The sequence below is a fragment of the Pinus tabuliformis genome, chromosome 2_2 (genome assembly GCF_031772625.1).
Source record: "Pinus tabuliformis cultivar Carrire ecotype Pingquan chromosome 2_2, CPIR1, whole genome shotgun sequence".
Lineage (NCBI taxonomy): Eukaryota > Viridiplantae > Streptophyta > Pinopsida > Pinales > Pinaceae > Pinus > Pinus tabuliformis.
The window spans coordinates 688,791,256-688,813,067 of record NC_142300.1 but is presented as its reverse complement, the minus strand read 5'-3'; positions in this window follow the sequence as shown (position 1 = coordinate 688,813,067).

Below are 21,812 nucleotides of genomic sequence, written 5' to 3'. Positions count from 1 at the left end.
CAAAGCCCTCTTGATTGTAGCAATGGCTGAAGTCGAGCTGCCAGTGATCAGGAGATCATCCACATACAAAACTAAGATAAGAAGAGAATCATGTGTCCTGAGCATGTAAACATTCAGATTAGACTTACATCTTTCAAAGTTTTGTGATAAGAGAAAAGAATCTATCTTCGCATACCAAGCTCTCGGGGCCTGCTTAAGGCCGTAGAGAGATTTCTTCAGTCTGCAAACCAAAGATGAATCCTGAATGAAACCGTGTGGCTGTTCCATGTAGATCTCCTTAGATAGGTCTCCGTGAAGAAAGGCATTCTTCACATCCATCTGATGTACTTCCCACCCCTGCGTAGCCGCAATGGCAAGTGTAAGGCGTATGGAATCCATCTTTGCTACTGGAGCAAAGGTCTCAGTACAATCAATGCCATGCACTTGCTGGAAGCCTTTGGCTACTAGCCTAGCTTTCTAACTGGTGATTTGCCCATCTACAGCACTCTTGGTCCTGTAGACCCATTTGCATCGGACAAGTTTCCTTCTTGAAGGAAGGAGGACCAAATCCCAGGTTTGGTTCTCAAGGAGGGAGTTATACTCCTCCTCCATGGCGGACTCCCAAGACAGATGCCCAGCAGCCTCAGCATAAGACTGTGGATCAGAAGACTGAACCAAATGACAATGCCAGGATGGCATTGGTTCAGTGGTAGTGAGGGCAAGAGGAGGTTCAATAAACTCTGAGCTAGTCCTTCGCGGATCAGAATTATCCCCCACAAGACCATTTCTAGCAGCTAGGTGGTCTTATACATATATCTCATGTAAGCTCCTTGTTCTCTAATTTATGACAGGGGAAATTGATTCACTGATGGAAGCCCAATCTAGGCTTGGATTTGGATCATCATATGCATGCACTGGATTTGTATCTGAAGACTCTGTCTCTGCATCTGCATGCTCTATATCTGCATCTGAGTGTACTGAGTCATCATCTCGGACATGAGGTAGATAAAAGGTGTCTGCATGCGGCAATTGAGGTGCATGCGAGAGACTTTCCTCAAATTTGACACTTCGCTCAATGATGAGCTTGTCTGTATAGGAAATCAGGAGTTGGTATCCCTTCACACCATCAGGTTATCCAACAAAGATGCACTTAATGCTCTATGGATCAAGAGCTTTCCTCTTTTAAGAGGGGATCCTGGCCCATGCTCAAAAGCCGAAAACATGGAAGTGGGTGACCTCTGGTTTAGTGCCGCTCCAAGCCTCAAAGGGGGTTTGATCCTTGACAGACCTCTGAGGAGATCTGTTTTGGATGTAGTTAGCACAATTAAGTGCTTCAGCCCACAGCTTATGAGGCAATTACTTAGCATGCAACATGCAGGGAGCCATCTCTTTGAGAGATCGGTTCTTTCTCTCAGCAACTCCATTCTGCTGCAAAGTGTATGGAATTGTGTAATGCAACTATATGCCGGACTCAAGGCAAAGGTTCTGAAATGCTGTGTTAACATATTCCCCCACTGTCTTTACAGAGGGCTTTGATCTTTCTCTCTGACTGTGTCTCAACTAGTGCTTTGAAATCTTCAAAGTGCACAAAAACTTCAGATTTTTCCTTGAGAAGATACACCCAAGTATACCGTGAGAAATCATCAATAAATGTAAGCACATACCTTGCTTTGTTGATAGAAGGATGAGGAAAAGGCCCCATGAGATCACTATGGATCAGATCTAGAAGAGAGGATGCTCTGTGAGTCTTGCCGGTGTCAAACTTTTCTCTAGGATGTTTGTCAAGGACACACCCTTCACAAAATCCTTTGGAGAACCGGATATTTGACAAGCCTTCTACCATTTCATGCTTGCTTAGCTGCTGCATATACCTGTAATTTAAGTGACCAAACCTCTCATGCCAAAGCCTACTACTATCATCAGCATGTGTAAGCAATAAGGAGGATTCAGATTTAATAAATTCAGAAAATGTATACAATCTGGCTCCATTGTTTACCTCACCAGTTGCAATTTTGGAGCTACTATGTAGGTCATATATGTTCACTGCATTTGGAGTGAATTCCACTCTCTTTCCGGTGCCGGAATGAGTGATCTGATAAACTGAAAGCATGTTTACCGAAAGTTTTGGAACATGAAGCATATCTTCAAAGCTTCTGTCTAAAAGTTCCACTCTACCTTTTCCGGTGACCTCAATAGGTGAGTCATCTCCCATGAGGATGGGAAGTCCTTTGCATGCATCCAAAGACAAATAGACTTCCTTTGTAGCAGCCATATGATGTGATGCACCAGAATCTATAATCCATGCATCAGGGGAAGAATTAATTGCAACTAAAGCATGAAAATTGTTACCTTTCCCGTGTGGCGGATCCTCAGTTTTCTTCTTGGCACCCTGAGGGATGTAGTCCCCAAGATTGTGCTTCTGAAGGATTTCTGCCATTTGGTCAATTTGTTTCTTCATGCAAGAGGATTCTGGATGGAATCCTCTTTGACAATAGGTGCATTTGTTTCCTTTCTTCCCTTTCTCATTTCTCGAGCCAGAGGAGTCATTGAAGGGCTTGGTGTACCCTTCCTTCTTTAGATGGGGATGCGCTTTTCCTTTGTCTTTTTGCTGCTGATTTTTCTGATTTGAATCAGATTTGTGATTTTTATTGTGGTTTCCATTATGCACAGCGAGTGCATGCGCTTTTAGAGGTTTGATTTTCCCCATGCTAATTAGTTTATCTTGCTCAAAATTAAGGGACTCCATGAACTCTTTAAGAAAAGGCATAGTGTAGGATTTACCTATTGCAAGCCTTACAGAATGAAATGTAGACACAAAAACGGAGTATTTCGGTCCGAGCTTTGACATAATAGAGAAAACTTGGCGACTCTCCTCCTTGGATTTGTCAATTCCACAACCTTTGAGTTGGAGCAATAGATCATTATATTTGGTGAAGAAGACTTGAATTTTGTCATAGTTCCGTGGATCCAATGATAGCAGCTCCACTTTAAGCAGATGTCTTTTCATCTCATTCTGTTTCCCGTAGAGTTCTTCAACCTTTTTCCAAATCGCATTGGGAGTATTGTAGGCAGATAGATGAAACTGCAACTCTGGGGAGATGCACATGCATATGGATCTGTGGGCCTCATCCATGTGGTTGAGGTACTTGGATTTCTCTATGGCTGAAATGGGTTCCACTTTTGTAGCCATGGTAATCGTATACAACTCTTTTTAACGAAAGTATCAAGCCATTTGGTCCTTCCATTCATGATAGTTGTACGGTGTTAGGATCGATGCTTTGGGAAACTCCATTTTTCTGTCGATCTTCGATCTCAAAGCTATAATACTTACAAAATAAAGTACTGATGCACCTTTTATCTAGCAAGCTGTGGGCTCTAATACCATGTAAATGTGTTAGAAAACTTGCACAGATGAATCTAGCTAGTAAAGGTTGAACACACAGAACAAAAGAATGATTCATTAGAAAATAGGTTACAATGCTCATGATATAGCATTACTCGGTGAAGATCCCAAGGTAATCCACCATAGTGGTGATCAATGAGAAGAAACACTTACAACAAGTTCCGGAGAGAAATAGCCAGTTGCGGAGTGAAAGAAGAAGCAAATCACGGAGTAAAATCATGCAAAAGAACTAGCCAGTTGCAGAGTTAAAGAAGGAGCAAATCAAGGAGTAAATCATGCAGAAGAACTAGCCAGTTGCGGAGTTAAAGAATGATCAAATCAGGGAGTAAATCATGCAGAAGGAATCTTGCATGTAGTCCCATACTCTAACTAAGCGTCCGCATGTAGGTGTGTAGTTCCTCCAACAATTCTCTCTTTCACTCGTGGCCAAACCTGCAAAAACCTGGTATAACCGCTTAATATGTTTGAGGTTTGACACATTGACCTTAAGAAGATACTGTGCTCTGAAGCTTTACACGGAAAATCTAATTAATACATCCTATCATCCTTAATTAGAGACTATAATCAGAAATTTGGAAAACCAATTGTCGGAAATCTTACGAGAGAAGAAACCACGCGTAAAATGGTTGCTTGGATTCAACAATGTAAGACATAATATACAAAAAGCTTATTAGTGAACGTTTGGGATGTTTTACACATGATTTTTATTATGTTGTTTATTTGAGAAAAGGCAAAGGGTTAAAATTGCATATTGAAGCTGCAAACATCCCTGTAATCATAAACTAACATTCTTGCAGATGGCGAGTTTTGATGCACAGAAAGATTGACAACTTGAATTGTGTAGATTTTTTGTCTTTGTCTCACATCCCATCGTAATGGAAGATAATCTGCAATTGACTGCGAGATTTGGTGCGTTACAAACATTACATATATTTCGTAATATTTCAAAATGAGAGGACGAATATGAAATAAGCCGAATTAAATTAAACAATTCACTTTACTCGGGTCTTTAATTCACTTTACTAATTTTAAATATGGGAAGAGAGAAATACAGCCCCTCTATTATTGAACGAAGATAATATGGGAGGAGTTAGAAATACAGCCCATTGATTATTGAAAGAATATTTTAACGACTATTTGTTATAGTGTTCAAAAACAACATTTTTGAAAATAATAATTTTTTAAGATGTTTGAAAATGAAAGTGAGAGTTTTCATTATGGAATGGACAGATTTACACCATCATTGGTAAGTATCTTGTGAACCCGATATTTTTGAATGGAAAGCCTCTAAATTTGGATTTAAATTGTATAGAGTTTCTGAAAAGTTTTTTTTAACATTTTAAGCCATTTATATTTTTTAACAACTTCTTAACATTTTAATGGTTAAAATCTACATATTTTTTTGAAAGGTTAATAAATATTTTAACAGTAAAATAGCATAATATAATTTTAAATAACAATGAATATTTGAAATATTCTTAATTTTTATACACATAAAAATAGCAGTTTTATTTCCTTTTTGTATTTACATTTTACCATTTTCTAATATGTAAATTTATTTATATTCTATTCACAAGTGAATAATTTATTTTTACTATTTGCAACTGTAATTTTCCATACATTTTATAATTTTATTTGAATATAAAATTATTGTTTTAATATTATGTGCAAATTTACTTTTTAGATATACATTTCCCATTTTATAATTTTTATTTGGATTTGCTTTTCCCATTTTATAAGTACACCCTCTAAAGGACATGTATTATTCATCCATGACTGTGGAAGAGGAAAATAAATCTCCTACGGTTAGTGCTCACAATTAAGAATAGAATTTATTCTTAATTTGATAAGCAAATTGCTAGTCATAGAGTGATTTGTCTATTATATATAATTTAAAATTTAATCAAATAGTTAAAATATTTTTTTTTGAAATTATAAAGATCAATTATAAAAGTGTTAAAACAATGGAATTTAATGAGAAATTTGTTTTAAATTTCCAAATAAGTTAGGAAAATGTTAAAACAGTAATAAGTAATTTGTTTTGAAATTCCAACCTTATTGACAACTAACTTAGACCAAATATATTAATATAAAAAAACACTAAAATCACTCCTTATAAATAACCCTTCCAAGAAAATCAAATTCAATCGAACATGTGTTTTCCCTAAATTCATCAAATTCCATTTAACAAGTGTTTTCCCTAAATTCATCAAATTCAATTGAACCATGTAATGACCCCAGAAGATGTAAATGTGAAATTTTACTATGGTAAAAGGCAGTATGGTAGTTGTTGTTTTATGTTTAAAAAAAAAACAAAATTTTGATAAACTACTTTATTGAGTAATTTAAATATTTTTCTTGAAATGCTGGCAGCCTCTGGGAGGTGGATTTCCAAGAAAGAGATCAGTTGTAATAACTGATTGAAACTGCCCTCCCAAACAGGAAAAGTCTTGGTTGTAGGGAGGAAGTTCTGTGCTGTTGGGACAGACAGAAGGATCCTTTTTTTCCAGGAAAAGGAAAAAGGAAATGACAAGAGAAAATTGGTTAAGTCTGGTGAGGACCAGATAACCAGGCACGAGGTGCACAAATCTTGTTGAGGGCTGAAGGCCTGCAAGATGGCTCGGGGGGAGAATCCAGTCATGAAGACGGATCTCATGGTTGGGTGGTAGAGTAGACTTGCTTGCAGAAGAATTTACTAAAGTACCCTGTACGACTCTGGCGAACCAGGTACGAATTCATACTGCAGAGAAACTGAATGAAAATATGTGTGGAATACACGGAGTACTCATGTAGTCGGGAAATGATTGTGTGTTCTATCTCTTTAATTACTGTTATGATGATAAATGTAGTTAAACAAGAGGTAGTTTAACTTAAATACCAGATTATCAAAAGAATATTATAGTTGAACAGATGGTAGTTCAACTTAGATAACAGACCATTAACCGACAATTATATTAAGGAACAACAGAGACGCAGGGGCAGTCTCTGGTAAAGCAAAAGTGTACAGAGAAACAAGCAACCAGAACATAACCAGTTATTCATATAGTGAGAGTAACATCATAAAACATTTAGGGCCAGGCAAGGAATGCCAGCCGATAAATCTTTTTCATAAACATAAACATCGACGGAAGGGAAGAATTAATCAAGATACATGTGACTGTCGACTTTCGGAATTAACATATCTCTCAGGAAAGGAAAAGAGCAAACCCTGCAAACGTATGAAATAGTGGAACCGCAATAACCATATGCAATCAAGCCGTGGAACCAATAACCGAGTTATAGCCAATAGGGAAGTTCAAAATATATATGCCGCTTACGGAAATAAGATATTAAACAGTGTCATAATAGGGTTAACAACCCAGAGAATGCATTAACACAGCCGCGAGTCCGGCTGTGAGAAGACTATCTCCGGAGTAAACCATGTTAAACAAAGAAAAATTGTACATGCTTCCGAATAACCCTTACCGGGAATAAAGCTAACCTCTGCGAAACAAGTAATAATTATGGCACTGTCATATTAACAAAACGAAACATCGATTACCCGAATCATGCAAAATGTTCAGAGGTTATGACCCCATATATTTCTAAAAAAATAGATAATAAGATTTAGGTAAGCCTAAGGACTCCTGCCGTCGCAGTAATGCAGCGGAATCATAGTCGGAGGCAGACAATCATTAATAACAATGAAACCGGGAATCAAATCATTATCTTTCAGAACGCAGGTAACCCAGAAACGAACTCAGACTGAATAAATAACTTCGAATGCATTTTTCTTGAAATAGAAAACTCAGATATTATAACCCTGGAAATGTAACATTCGTATATATAACTGGAAACATGAAAATGTACAGGCCGATTCCGCTAACAAATGAGTTCGGCACATAGCTAGCTCAAATACAGATGAAAATAAATTATATACAGAGGCAATAGTGGCCTAGATCCCGCAATGGGCAGAAAAGCCCAAATCTAAGTCGCAGTTAAGCAAAATGGAGCACGCAATATTCACGGCCTATCATATCTTGCTGGAACCGGCATGGCTTTAAGCCTGATCACCAAAATCCATAACCATGGGGAAAACCCCTCTTCAGCATGAAAACAAAAGGAAACCCGCATCAGGGGTCCGGACTACAACATTCACCAAATGGAAACATTAGGGTCGAAGGAGCCTTAGAGCTCTTGCACCCAGAAGAGAGCACCGAAATTAAGAGCAACCATACCTGCAAATGTCAAAGGAGTCGAGGCGCTACGGATACACAGTTAAGAGGCTCACACAGATCCACCTGCATGCGCTGCCAGAAAAGGGAGAAATTAGTATAGGCCTCCAAAAGATAAACGAGCGGACCAATTTAGTCCCTGAGTGCGAATAACCAAATAAAGAAACGAAAACGTAGCAAACAATCATGCAGGCAGAGGTATACAATACCTGCGTGAGACTCTGAAGGGTGTATCATGGCATCCGGAAGTGCAATGAGACTCGAACCAGGGTCTGAGGAAACGATGTGTGAGCGCCCGGGAGAAACAAATGAACCTCGGCGTGCAGCAAGGGGTTTAAGTATCAACCCAAAGCCCTTGGCCTCATCCCAGCCCTCTGATCTGAACAGTGGATCTCGGCCGTCGATGCAACGCGGGAAATTGGAGCGGGAAGGACGAGAAGACAGGGCCCGAGGTGTCACATGGACCCGCAGGTAAGTCAAGCCACCTGTCAAGGCATGAGCCCTCGCCATAAAAGCAACCAGTGACTCGGCGCCGGCAAAGGCAGCTGCCGGACCAAAGATCTCCGCGCCCATTAACATAAATCACGTACTGTGGGTTGGCAAGACTAACGTTATACAACTTGTTACAACCGCCATAACTCGACTACCGTGCAGTGCATATAATTTGATGCATTATATATATAACCCCTATGCGGTAAAACTTAGACCACGATAATATGAATTGGCATCATAATAGGTAAGAGATTATATGGTTGAGAGTTACCATGCATATATGTGTTTCGAAATATTTATTTTTAATTTTTTTTTTTATGTATATAGTTATGAGAGTGTGACAAATTGGTATCAGAGGCCAGTTTCAACACTGTGGCCTCAGAAATGACATGTTTTCACTGTGCAGAAGATTACACCATGCATCTGTATAGGAAAAAATTAATAAATCATTTAACTGTTGCTTCTGTTTATCTTAGGGGTGAGATGCAGGAATTTAACAGCTAATAGTTAAGCTAGGAAAAAAGAAGCGTAATGCAAGGAGCCGGCAGCACCCCTCGGGAAAACCCAGAGCTGTGGGTATAGTTGGGCGAGGAAACACGGAGTACCAATCTCGCAATACTGGAAACTGTTCAGGAGTTGAAAAACGAGATGGCACGTTTACGAGAAGACAACGCGCGCTTGACGGTGGAACAGGAGAGAATTCTGAAGAGTTTGTCGGACAGGCAGAACCCACCCTTATCTAATCCCAGCGCGGAGCAGCAGAAGATAACAGAAGAGCAGGACTATCAGATTGGACCTGAAAATTCGAGAGATAAGGAGGACCATTCTGATAATGTACCAGAACAGCAAACTTCAAAACGTCAGAGAATGGAGCTGCAGGGAGAATTTCGAAAAATTAAACCTCCACATTTTGATGGAGAACAGGAAGAAGCGGCTGAAGCATGGCTAATAAATATGAACAAATATTTTCAGCTGTATGAGTATGATCATAATCTGAAGGCGCGACTGGCCATTTTCCAGTTACAAGGTAAAGCAACCCTGTGGTGGGAGGAAATCAAGATTGTCAAGGGGGTAAGTGAACGGACCATCACATGGGAGAAGTTTCAGAGATACTTCAAAGAAAGATACCTGACCGAGCGCTTCTACGATGAAAAGGCAAGAGAATTCCATGATTTAAGACTGGGGCAACAGACTATGGACGAATTCATTAATCGTTTTACTTCTCTGCTACGTTATGTACCCTATATTAAGGAGGAAAAAGCCAAAGTGCAAAGGTTTGTGAGTAGCTTACCTTCATACATAAGAGAGAGGATTGAGTTTGACAATCCCAAAACCATGGATGAGGCTATCCGCAAAGCAAGGATCTGCTACCAGCAGAATAAACAGAAGGGGGATGCCTCAAATAAGAGATGGAATGAAAGAAGGAGTAGTCGGATTGTTGGAAACAGCAAAGGAGGTCGCAGTATTGGGGGTAAGGGAGCTGGTAAAGGATTAAACAGCAGAACTGCAGCAAAAAGTGTGCCCCGAGCAAGGCCAACAGGTGAAACTAGAGTAAGTGAACAGCCTGTTAGGCCAGAAGGTGAAGGAATGACCAGACCTCCAGTTCAATGCTGGGGCTGTGGAGGACCTCACTATGTTAAAAACTGCCCACAGCGAAAGGGTACGGATCAGATATCCCAGATTCATGAAGCATCGACTGTTGGGGATGTGGCACGTAATGTACCAAGGATTAACGCAGCCTTGGATGATCGCCAAGCGGAATACCAGCCGACGATGGTGGAGTTTGAAGGTAAAATCTCAAACCTTTCTATAGTTGTTCTCATTGATCCAGGAGCTACTTTAAGTTATATTAGCCCAAAGATAGTAGAACAGTGTAAGTTACAATCTGAAAAATTCAGAAATCCATGGTTGGTCCAACTAGCTACGGGAGCCAAGAGACGGGTCTTGGCAAAAATAAATAATTGCTCTTTAACCGTAGCAGGGCAGCCAATAGTTGTGGATTTGAACGTATTACCCTTGGGTTCATACGACATCCTGATTGGGATGGATTGGCTGGAGAAACACTGGTCATTAATAAACTGCAAGACTAAAACCATTTACTATAAGAATGATCTTGGTGAGCAGCAAGAACTGCAAGGGATCAAGCATCCTGTACGGATCCGACCCATTACAGCATCTCAATTAGCTAAATGTATCAAAAAGAAATGTCAGATTTATGCTATTCAGGTGGGTTACGCAGATCAGAAGAACAAAACCGTTATGCTGGACAATATTCCAGTGGTGCAAGAATTTGCAGATGTTTTTCTAGAGGAAGTACCGGGATTACCACCTAAAAGAGATGTGGACTTTACCATCGAACTGACCCCGGGGGCAGCACCTGTGTCACGGGCACCATACCGAATGAGTGTACCAGAATTAACAGAATTGAAAATGCAACTGCAGGAGCTGCTAGACAAAAATTACATACGTCCCAGTGTATCACCCTGGGGAGCCCCAGTGTTATTTGTCAAAAAGAAAGACGGAACACTTCGGATGTGTATTGATTATCGTCAGCTGAATAAGCTCACGATAAAAAACAAATACCCTTTGCCCCGGATTGATGAACTGTTCGATCAAGTGAAGGGGGCAACGGTGTTTTCTAAGATCGATTTGCGGTCTGGTTACCATCAGATTAGAATTAAAGAGGAGGATATCGCTAAGACAGCTTTCAGAACACGGTATGGACATTACGAGTTTGTGGTGCTACCTTTCGGCCTGACCAATGCACCTGCTACCTTTATGTGTTTGATGAACAGTGTGTTTCACAGGTTCTTGGATAAGTTTGTGTTGATATTTATTGACGATATTCTGATCTACTCCCGATCAAGGGAGGAGCATGAGGAACATCTTAGAATAGTGTTACAAACGCTGCGAGAACATCAGTTATATGCTAAGTTTAGTAAGTGTGATTTCTTCCGAGAAGAGATACAACACTTAGGCCATATAATCACCAAGGAGGGGATTGCAGTGGACCCTGAAAAATAAGGACTATAATGGAATGGCCTGTACCAAAGGACGTGGCAGATATTAGGTCCTTTATGGGGCTAGCTGGCTATTATAGAAGGTTCGTGGAAGGTTTTTCAAGGGTAGCATACCCTACCACCTCCTTACAAAAGAAGGGAAGGGTATTCAAATGGACCTCAGAGTGTCAGCGAAGCTTTGAGCAGCTTAAACACTTACTCACCACCGCACCCATTTTGAGCATAGTTGATCCTAATAAGGATTACGTGGTTTGTACTGACGCAAGTAAAGAGGGTGTGGGAGGAGTGTTGATGCAGAATGAAGAGTAATTGCATACGAGTCAAGGAAACTAAAGGAGCATGAGCAGAAATACTCTACCTATGACTTGGAGTTGGCAGTCGTTATTCATGCACTGAAGATGTGGCGACATTACCTCTTGGGAAGAAAGTTTCTGTTGTTGACAGACCATCATAGTCTAACAAATTATTTCAGCCAACCCACCTTAAATACGAGGCAAGCTCGTTGGGCAGACTTCCTAAGTGGCTTTGATTTTGAAATTAAACATCTAAAAGGAAAGGAGAACCGGGTAGCTGACGCATTGAGTCGAAAGGTGCAGTTCTTGTGCAAAATTTCGGTCAGTAGATGGCAGAGTACCCTACTCAAAAATATAAAGATGGCAGCTGATCAGGATGCTGTTTATCAGCAAATTAAACAGCAGGTACAGCGACTTCCTGATAGGGAAACACCACAGGGATATGATTTAGATGATGCCGGAATGTTGTACTTTAATAAAAGGCTGTATGTACCTGATGAAGATAGTCTTAGAAAACTGATTCTGGATGAATTTCACATCAGCCACTACATCGGGCATCCAGGATACCAAAAAATGGTCACAGCACTTCGGAAGGAATACTATTGGCCAAAAATGAAGAAGGATGTGGTTGAATATCTGGCGCGATGCCTGGAATGTCAACATATTAAGGCGGAGCATTTCCATCTAGCAGGGCTGCTACAACCCTTACCCATTCCGGAATGGAAATGGGAAAACTATTTCCATGGACTTTATAACCGGGTTGCCTCGAACGAAGAAAAATAATGATTCCATTATGGTGGTAGTGGATAAGTTAAGTAAGGCAGCACACTTCATACCTGTACAGTCCACGTATAAGGCTGTGCAAATTGCTCATATTTTCATGCAAAGTGTGTTCAAATTGCATGGACTTCCGAAGGTAATAATTTCTGATCCTGATGTTAAGTTCACATCAACTTTTTGGAGGACATTGTTTGCTGAACTGGGAACACATCTGAACTTTAGCACAGCCTATCATCCCCAGACCGATGGTCAAACTGAACGGGTGAACCAGGTAGTGGAGGACATGCTGAGAGCATGTGTTATGATGAAACCAACCCAATGGGAGGAATACCTCCACCTGGTTGAATTCGCGTATAATAATGGGTATCACTCGTCAACACAGCTAAGTCCCTTTGAGGTCCTGTATGGGCGAAAGTGCCGCACACCCTCAAGTTGGGGTGGACTTGAGGATAGGTTAAGATTTGGTCCGGAAATGCTCAAGGAAATGGAAGACATGGTGAAAAAGGTGCGTACCAACTTAAAGGCCGCCCAGGACAGACATAAAAGTTTTGCAGACCGGAAGAGAAGGTTCAAAGAATTCCAGGTCGGAGACCATGTTTTTGTAAGAATTCAAACCAGAAGGAGTACCTTGCAGTGGAGTGGGTGTGCCAAACTTGCCCCTCGCTATTTTGGACCCTTTCAAATCCTGGCGAGAGTGGGGCCAGTAGCTTATCAACTCGCCCTGCCAAGTCATATTAAGATCCACAATGTTTTTCACGTATCTGTACTAAAAAAATACGTCTACGATCCTAAACATGTGATCCAATGGCAGGATGTTCGGGTAAGAATTAATCTGGTCGTTCTAGTTAAGCTTTGATCTCAAACAAGGAAATAACTAGATCTGTTGCTGTTGCAGGTCGAGCCGGAAGGCGAGGTTCTGGTCGAACCACTGAACATTCTCGACCGGAGAGAGGTGCGGCTGCGGAAGCGGGTTATTTTCCAAGCTAAAGTGCAGTGGCAGCACTATGGGCCTGAAGAGGCCACTTGGGAGGATGAGGAACTCCTTAAAGAAGCTTACCCGAATTTGTTTAAGGGAAACAGACATCGGGACGATGTCCAATCACAGGAGGGGGAGATGTAATGACCCCAGAAGATGTAAATGTGAAATTTTACTATGGTAAAAGACAGTATGGTAGTTGTTGTTTTATGTTTAAAAAAAAAACAAAACTTTGATAAACTACTTTATTGAGTAATTTAAATATTTTTCTTGAAATGCTGGCAGCCTCTGGGAGGTGGATTTCAAAGAAAGAGATCAGTTGTAATAACTGATTGAAACTGCCCTCCCAAACAGGAAAAGTCCTGGTTGTAGGGAGGAAGTTCTGTGCTGTTGGGACAGACAGAAGGATCCTTTTGTTCCAGGAAAAGGAAAAAGGAAATGACAAGAGAAAATTGGTTAAGTCTGGTGAGGACCAGATAACCAGGCACGAGGTGCACAAATCTTGTTGAGGGCTGAAGGCCTGCAAGATGGCTCGGGGGGAGAATCCAGTCATGAAGACGGATCTCATGGTTGGGTGGTAGAGCAGACTTGCTTGCAGAAGAATTTACTAAAGTACCCTGTACGACTCTGGCGAACCAGGTACGAATTCATACTGCAGAGAAACTGAATGAAAATATGTGTGGAATACACGGAGTACTCATGTAGTCAGGAAATGATTGTGTGTTCTATCTCTTTAATCACTGTTATGATGATAAATGTAGTTAAACAGGAGGTAGTTTAACTTAAATACCAGATTATCAAAAGAATATTATAGTTGAACAGAGGGTAGTTCAACTTAGATAACAGACCATTAACCGACAATTATATTAAGGAACAACAGAGACGCAGGGGCAGTCTCTGGTAAAGCAAAAGCGTACAGAGAAACAAGCAGCCAGAACATAACCAGTTATTCATATAGTGAGAGTAACATCATAAAACATTTAGGGCCAGGCAAGGAATGCCAGCCGATAAATCTTTTTCATAAACATAAACATCGACGGAAGGGAAGAATTAATCAAGATACATGTGACTGTCGACTTTCGGAATTAACATATCTCTCAGGAAAGGAAAAGAGCAAACCCTGCAAACGTATGAAATAGTGGAACCACAATAACCATATGCAATCAAGCCGTGGAAGCAATAACCGAGTTATAGCCAACAGGGAAGTTCAAAATATATATACCGCTTACGGAAATAAGATATTAAACAGTGTCATAATAGGGTTAACAACCCAGAGAATGCGTTAACACAGCCGCGAGTCCGGCTGTGAGAAGACTATCTCCGGAGTAAACCATGTTAAACAAAGAAAAACTGTACATGCTTCCGAATAACCCTTACCGGGAATAAAGCTAACCTCTGCGAAACAAGTAATAATTATGGCACTGTCATATTAACAAAACGAAACATCGATTACCCGAATCATGCAAAATATTCAGAGGTTATGACCCCATATATTTCTAAAAAAACAGATAATAAGATTTAGGTAAGCCTGAGGACTCCTGCCGTCGCAGTAATGCAGCGGAATCATAGTCGGAGGCAGACAATCATTAATAACAATGAAACCGGGAATCAAATCATTATCTTTCAGAACGCAGGTAACCCAGAAACGAACTCAGACTGAATAAATAACTTCGAATGCATTTTTCTTGAAATAGAAAACTCAGAGATTATAACCCTGGAACGTAACATTCGTATATATATAAAACTGGAAACATGAAAATGTACAGGCCGATTCCGTTAACAAATGAGTTCGGCACATAGCTAGCTCAAATACAGATGAAAATAAATTATATACAGAGGCAATAGTGGCCTAGATCCCGCAATGGGCAGAAAAGCCCAAATCTAAGTCACAGTTAAGCGAAATGGAGCACGCAATATTCACAGCCTATCATATCTTGCTGGAACTGGCATGGCTTTAAGCCTGATCACCAAAATCCATAACCATGGGGAAAACCCTCCTTCAGCATGAAAACAAAAGGAAACCCGCATCAGGGGTCCGGACTGCAACATTCACCAAATGGAAACATTAGGGTCGAAGGAGCCTTAGAGCTCTCGCACCCAGAAGAGAGCACCGAAATTAAGAGCAACCATACCTGCAAATGTCGAAGGAGTCGAGGCGCTGCGGATACACAGTTAAGAGGCTCACACAGATCCACCTGCATGCGCTGCCAGAAAAGGGAGAAATTAGTATAGGCCTCCAAAAGATAAACGAGCGGACCAATTTAGTCCCTGAGTGCGAATAACCAAATAAAGAAATGAAAACGTAGCAAACAATCATGCAGGCAAAGGTATACAATACCTGCGTGAGACTCTGAAGGGTGTATCATGGCATCCGGAAGTGCAATGAGACTCGAACCAGGGTCTGAGGAAACGATGTGTGAGCGCCCGGGAGAAACAAATGAACCTCGGCGTGCAGCAAGGGGTTTAAGTATTAACCCAAAGCCCTTGGCCTCATCCCAGCCCTCCGATCTGAACGGTGGATCTCGGCCGTCGATGCAACGCGGGAAATTGGAGCGGGGAGGACGAGAAGACGGGGCCCGAGGTGTCACATGGACCCGCAGGTAAGTCAAGCCACCTGTCAAGGCATGAGCCCTCGCCATAAAAGCAACCAGTGACTCGGCGCCGGCAAAGGCAGCTGCCGGACCAAAGATCTCCGCACCCATTAACATAAATCACGTACTGTGGGTTGGCAAGACTAACGTTATACAACTTGTTACAACCGCCATAACTCGACTACCGTGCAGTGCATGTAATTTGATGCATTATATATATAACCCCTATGCGGTAAAACTTAGACCACGATAATATGAATTGGCATCATAATAGGTAAGAGATTATATGGTTGAGAGTTACCATGCATATATGTGTTTCGAAATATTTATTTTTAAATTTTTTTTTTATGTATATAGTTATGAGAGTGTGACAAACCAGTGTTTTCCATAAATTCATCTTTCTAATAAGGTGATTGTTCGGGGCCGAATTCGATTTTACTAAATTATCGACCGGACCGAACGGAATCGGCAAATTCGCTATTTTTATAATAAGGCAGACCTTGGTAACGATGGTATGAATTAAGATGGTATTGGTCTAAATTTATTAGAGATTCTACATTTTTTTATTTCAGTATACAAACAACTACATTTATAAAATACATTGAAAGACACTGAATCGATGAGAAAAATATTATTTATTTATTGATATTATATGTGTTTATGGCAAAATAGTGTTTTTTTTTATATTTAGTCTTTAGTTTTTAAATTTTATTTTGAATTTAATTTATATAAAAAAAATTATGATGTGTTTTTTAACTTGTCGTAACAATGAATTGTATTTGTTAGTTGAAATTATGATGTGATTTTCACATAAATTCTTCTCAAAAATTTGCTAAAAATGACAGAAACTTAAATTCAACGAATTAATTTAATTTATATAAATAATTTAAAATATATTAATATTTTATAAAAAAATATTATTTTATTATTTAATTTATATTAATATATACGTGAAATTTTAACAATTATTTCTCATAAATAAATAATAATAACTTAATTTATATCGTAAGTTAAATATTAAAATTCGGCCTGGAGTATGCCGTAAAACTTCTTCTGCTTGGCTAAGAGCTCGTCTTCCTCGGACGTAAGGAAACAAGTTAACGGCCCAAGACCCAGAGGCATCTGGCAGGAGTGAAAGCCTGCTCCCTTACGGACCACCAGCGGGTTATTACAGGTGGCGTGGTTTTCCACCACCAGCGGGTTATTACAGGTGGCGTGGTTTTCCTTGATAACGGTGATGAGTCAAACCGACATTCGAGGATAGCAGCCAGAGATGACTGTCCTCACTGTTGGTATGACACCTGAGTTTGATAGGTTTTGCCACTTTCGAAAAAAAAAAGTTAAATATTAAAATATTTCATGGCATTTTTTTATTCATAAAATAATAAAAATAAATCAACATTGAAAGAGTTGGCCGCACATATTTTATCTTTGGATTTTAACAAAAAATCATATATTCTTTAACCATATACAGATAAATTTTAGACATATACAAATACACCATAGTATCCAACTCAGTACGATTACAAACTTTTTCCAGATAATGATGTCACCTTAAATTGCTAACGTGTCTGTGCTTCCAACAGCCGCAGCCGCGAACGTATTGTTTCTGGATTCTCCCGCAGGCGTCGGATTCTCTTACACGAATACAACCTCTGATTATACCCAAACTGGCTATAAACTTAGCGGTAACTTGTGATTTTTTTCGGTTTAAACTATGATGGGAAATCTAAACTTTTTAACGGGGTTTTTGTTTGATTCCAGCTGAAGAATTGTATGCATTCCTGGTAAACTGGTTCAACAGATTTCCTCATATAAATTCCGAAAGTTTAACATTACAGGCGAAAGCTATTCAGGTATATAGTTTCTGGTACCTATGATGAAAACATTGATGAGAGTAATTGCAAGGCGTTGCGCTAAAAATAACGCACGAATCATATCTTTAAATGACAAGATAGTTTGTACAGACCTTGTCTTGAAAAGTTTCATATCAATTTACATAAATAAATTTAAACTATTGTTTTATAAGTTTTAATTTAAACTATTATTTTATTTAAAATAAAATTTCTCTACAGTCTCTCTTTCTTCCTGATTCAAAACTATAATTTTATTCAAAAGTACAATTTTTGTAGAACTCTTCTTTCCGATTCAGCGCTCTAAAAAATGATCAGATACTCAAATTATATAGATTACTCGAAATTATTATTTTATTAAAACTACATTTTAAATTAGATTTTAGATAAATCTCTAACCACTATAGACCCATATAATTATCAAATTAACGCATCTTGAGACTTCTTTGCGTATAAATAATTTGCAAATATCATGACTCCTCAAAACACAAACACTTCATGGCTGTTAAGGAAAGTCAAATATTCTCAACGTTGCTGAAAGACAAAAAGACAGCGTTAATCATATTTGTGGACGAAATAAATCACACAATAAATTATTTGTTTATGGAGTGGTCCTCTCTACTTGATTTTGGAAATCTTTCTCCTTTACCCTTCTCCACCAACTATAAATACCGCACCTTGATAACGCTGATCAATAACACAACCTCGGATCGGATTTTCCATCGTTGCTTGGTTGGTTGTCAAGATGCAGAGAACACAGCTTTGCTCAGTAAACTGGTTCAATAGATTTCCTCAGTATAAATTCCAAAAGTTCTACATTGCAGGGAAAGCTATGCAGGTGGTATCGTCTGTAATATCTATGACGCCTGAAGTGTTTTGTGTTTCATTTTAGATATATGATTAAAACTTTTATGAGAGTAATTGCAAGGTGCTACACTAAAATATGCACTAGTCACATCTTTTATTTTAGAGATACGATAGGTTGTACAGACATTGTACTGAAAGTTGTTAACGACTGTGATACTTTTGGTGATGGTAAGACGAACTATGTCCGCGCCGCAAGAAAGATTTCTAACCTCATTTGAGTTAGAAAGAAATATTTATTTTTCAGTGAAGGAATTAACGGTAATTATTGATGGTAGGATATTACATCCCAGAGTTGGCCTCAACAATTTTGCATCACAAAAATTTGTCGCATGCATCGTTTATTAATTTCAGAGGAATAATGGTGAGTTCAACTCACAGTTATGACTTTCAGAAAATTTCATCGATCTCAAATTCAAATACCTACAAAGAAAATCCAAGATACAAATTATTTTTTATCAATGCCCATGTGAAGTTTTCGGACATATAACTTGCAAACTCTATAGAAAGCCATCGTGCTAAAATAAGCACGCAAATTCAATTTATGCAGGTGGGAGACGGCATAACGAATAGTGTTACAGATTTTATTGGAACATATCAATATCCACGGAGTCATGCATTGATATCGGATCAACTCTACGAGCAACTAATTAACAACTGCACCGGTTCAAATTTCGAAGCAGCGGTGTGCGATGATATGGGAAATATTTACCAATTATAGAAATTATAGTTGAAGCTACGTCCTGAGCAAACCCCGCCCCATTACAACTACATACATATTTATCATAATAACAGTTTCAAATTCCCACTGAACCACAACCTCACCATCTTATTTTCATGGTATTCCGAAAATATGTAAATAAAGTTCAGCTAAGCTCAACAGCCCTCCTTTACATCTTTTCCTATATATATTTATTTTGGTTGACATCTCAAATGCTATATATATTTATTTTGGTTGACATCTCAAATGCAGCAATGCTTTTGCTAAAGATTTACTGTGCATATGATTGTTGTGTAAATAGCAAGAAGAAGCGGAAATTCCACGATACGATCCTTGCATTGATAACTACATAGGAGCGTATTTTAATATTCCCGAAGTTCAGAAAGCGATACATGAAAATGTAACGAAGATTACTTACAACTGGACCGAGTGCAGGTATATCAAGCTTTAGACCTACTTACTAATATCTTTTTTTGTGGCAATTTAAGTTGTCAATCTTCTTACACTCACAACTTGATGCGCTCAAGCATGTTTTCATGTGACTGCTTAACAGTGATCGGCCTTTTAAGAAATGGAAGGATAGCCCATCAACTATCTTACCAATTTATCGTCAACTAATTGCAAGTGGGTTGCAAATACTTGTTTACAGGTATACTATAGGACAATTTCAATGCACTTTGGAGTGTATTATTAAATTTTTTTAAAAACATCTATATATTTTCTTTTATGAAAATTTGGATTAGACCAACTTGCCAACAGTCACATCAAGTAATCCCTACATTTTATTAACATTCTTCGTTTCTTTTGGTTTTCAGAGGAGACATGGATTCCATAGTTCTTGTGACCGCTACTAGGCTCTCCATCAACGCGCTCAACCTTCCAATTGAGACTCCTGTTGAAATGTAATTTCACCTGCGCATTTAACTCAGGGAAACCACTAGTTTTATCTCACCGCTTTTCACCCAGCGGTGGTTTTCCTCCCGGTGGCAGCTATACAATCACCATTTGACGCGTGTCCTCAGTACGTTTTCCAAAACAGCTTTTCATGGGAGCATTCGTTTGGTTCGATTGAGCGATATCCGTTCAATTGAAAAGCTTGGCTGTCCACCGTCCGATTGGAACTAAAGTTGCTGTAGAGGTCTCCGCTATTGATCCATGAACCTTGCGCGAAGTTTTGGGTTTGACCGCCGTTTGTTTCACGGAAGTAATTAATTGTATTTATTCTTGTTCGTAGAATATAGATAAAACCTTCTAATTTTATTTTTTTATCATGCATGGAAATATGGGCATAGCTAATAGTATTTTAATTATATTCTTTTTAATTTTATTCACGGGTGTAGTTTTTTACGGGACAAGTAAAAAAATGAATGTATTGTTATGTTTTTGGTGTACGCGATATATGATATGAAAAAAAATTCACACAGCAGTGTGAAAGTCAGTGTTGTTCATTGCATAGGTATTACAATGTAAAAACGCAGCAGCGTCCAACCAAGTAGAAAAACAAAAAATATACACAGCACTGTAAATGAAGTGAAAGTTTTTGTTGATTAAATGAAATGGAATGCGGGAGTAAAAATGTTTTGTTTTGTGTGAAGAATGCAGCAGAATATGTAAGAGATTTTTTTTATTTACAGTAGTAAATGTAAAGGAAATTTTTACACACAGTAGTGTAAAATTTCTAAAAGAGACAGTAATTTTTTTGTGGAAGTTCTTGGTGAATCCCTCTATTAAGAGGAAGATCTTTTGTAACAGTTTTTTTTAATGAATACAAAGTTTGTTTTGTGGGTGTAAGAAACTCTGTCTGCTCAGTAAACAATTTTTTGCTTCCCTGTGCTAAGATCCGTGGTAAAAACAGAGCATTTTTTCCTCTGTTCAAGCTATTTTTGTTTTGGAATTTAGCAGAAAATTCCCAATAGTGGTATTAGAGCTTGTCTATGCTCTTTTGAAGGTGTCAAAGAAGCTGAAGGAAAGACTTTGCTGCAGCAGCTTCTCCAGCAAAGTGAATACTCAGTCAAAGAATCAAAAGTATTTTTCAATTTTTTTTTGTGTTGAAGACAGTCAGTGATTTTAAACACATAGTCAGGTATTTTGAAAAGTGCAAGAATGGCTGGCTCTAGCACCAGCACTAGCATGGGTATCTTTAATACTCAGCTCCCACAGTTTAATGGGAAAAACTAAGACTATTGAGCAATAACCATGAAGGCTTTGTTTGTCTCACAAGATTTATGGGAATTTGTTGAGGATGGTTTTGAAGAACCAACAGATGAGAATAAGTTTAATAACTTGACACAGGAAGAGAAAGATCTGTTGAAGAGCTATAAGAAGAAGGACACAAAAGTCCTCATATTTTTGTATCAAGCAGTGCATGAGAGTGTGTTTCCAAGGATAGCAGCAACCAAGACATCCAAAAAAGCATGGAAAACTCTCAAAACAGCCTATCAAGGCATGGAGAAATATCAAGGCATGGAGAAAGTGAAGACAACAAAACTACAGTTGCTGAGGAGAGATTTTGAAAATATTTGCATGAAGGAGTTAGATAACATTGACTCATGCTTCACACGTGTGATTGGTCTGGTCACACTGATAAGGTCTCATGGAGAGATTCTTGAAGAAAGGAGGATTGTGG